We start from the raw sequence: 1867 nt of genomic DNA, 5'->3' as shown, positions 1-1867 counted from the left end.
CAAAGCACAAAAGAATTCTATGAAAAGGATAATTTGGCAGCAAGCATCAGTAACCAAAGGATTGTTACATGTTGTGAATTGTATTTTCAATTATTCTTAAAAACTGTTCAAGCTTGCAATTTGATTTCTTTCATGCCTGACAATGCTTTCTTGCTAAGAGCCTGAGGACTGTACTAATTTATAGGATGTGAAGAATTTATTGGAAATTCATTTCAATTCATTATGAACAACAACCTCAGAGCCCTTTGAATTCTTCCTATCCAGAGTTAGTATCAATAATCAGTGACATTTGGCAGTTGCCAAATCTTCATGGACTATTTATGAGCACATTAGCTGGGATCTTTAGCGCATCCAGAGGAGAAATTTTTTCCTGTCATTAATTTGTTAATCTTATACATACTTTTTCTGATTTCCTCCCTCTATAAACTCCACTTTCCTGTCTGTGCTCTTGTTCAATCCATTGTTCAATCCATTGTTTTCAATTAGCAATAATTGCGCCTCGGATAAACCTTATTGGCTACAATACTGCCACTGTGCAAAGCTGTTCAATCCATTGTTGAACTCTTCACCATTTCCCTCATTCCCCAGAACAATAAGTACTGAATTTCATGTCCTTTATCAATCCATAAGTTAAAATTCAAGAATAACTTCTAATACAAAGCATAACTGAAAGTGTCGAACATAACTAATAATATTTAAAATAGCAGTATGATTGATAAATTGAACTACATTAAAATCAGGGAAATCTGTTCATTGCAACTATTACTAAGAAAGTGAAAAGGCATGGTGAAGACTGGGAACAGATATCTGCAAAACAAATACTCCACAGTAATCTTTTACCAAGATCATATAAACAACTTGTGGAATGAGTTGCTACAACGGTGCACTGTGGGAGCACAGTTTCAAGGCACAACAGAAACTTTCAGCAAATGATCCCTTTATTACTTGCACAGCATAAAAAATATGGAAAGGCAAATAATGTCTGTCATTTCCACAGCACAGAGTCCAAAAGAGCAGGGAAAAGTCCCATCACAGCTAATCTCCTGGGGGGTGGCCAAAAATTGTTCTGGGTTGATAATGGCAGCTCCACATGCCTCACTTCGTGCTGTAGAAGAGAGATGGATCTATACTGTTTCAGTGTGGTTTGTATCTACCTTGGTGAGGGTGGGGGAGGGGGAGGTCCCCTGCTGCTGAGAAATACTGTTCTGATAAGCATCTGATGCTGCTCCTCCTGGTTTCTGGCTTTAAGGTTTGGCCAGGCCTTTTCATTAGACTTCACATCTCCCCCAGGTTGTGAAATGGCACACAATAGAAAAGGAGTTTAGGGTAGTGGAAGGCCAGAGGATAACCCCTTAAGCAAGTGTTTGTAACATCCCCAGAGAACAAGGTAGGTGAGGTCTAGGTGATGGCCATTTAACACATGTCTGTGATTTCCCTAACACAATTCTTACAGATTGGTGTGAAAAAAGATAAACAAACCAATAGAAAAACAAGAAAAGATTAGAAAAGGCTCTTTACAAAAGAACATGATAAAATAACCAATAAACAAAATTCAAATGAGATACCACTATATACTCACCCCAGTGGCTAAATTCTTAGAAGACTGGCAAAAGTAATGGTAAAGATGTCAAACAACTGAAACTTTCCTACAGTATTGCTGGGGTTGCAAAGTAGTACAGCAATTTGTAAAACTGGCAGAATCTACTAAGTTGCCCATACAACGCAAACTATGGCTCATAGGTCATAGAATATTCACAGCTGCATTATTCATAGACAAATGAATAAATAAATTTATATTCATACAATGGAATGCTATACAGCAATGAAAATTAATAGACAATTGCTACATAGGGCAATTTAGACAAAA

The 1867-nt window shown here is 37.2% G+C and overlaps 1 pseudogene; it reads right to left on the bottom strand.

The window, feature by feature from the left end:
• Positions 1-456: 456 nt before the first annotated feature.
• LOC119508654 lies at positions 457-543 on the bottom strand (annotated as a pseudogene).
• Positions 544-1867: the final 1324 nt, after the last annotated feature.

The sequence above is a fragment of the Choloepus didactylus genome, chromosome 13, assembly GCF_015220235.1.
Source record: "Choloepus didactylus isolate mChoDid1 chromosome 13, mChoDid1.pri, whole genome shotgun sequence".
Lineage (NCBI taxonomy): Eukaryota > Metazoa > Chordata > Mammalia > Pilosa > Megalonychidae > Choloepus > Choloepus didactylus.
This window is presented reverse-complemented; position numbering and strand designations above follow the sequence as displayed.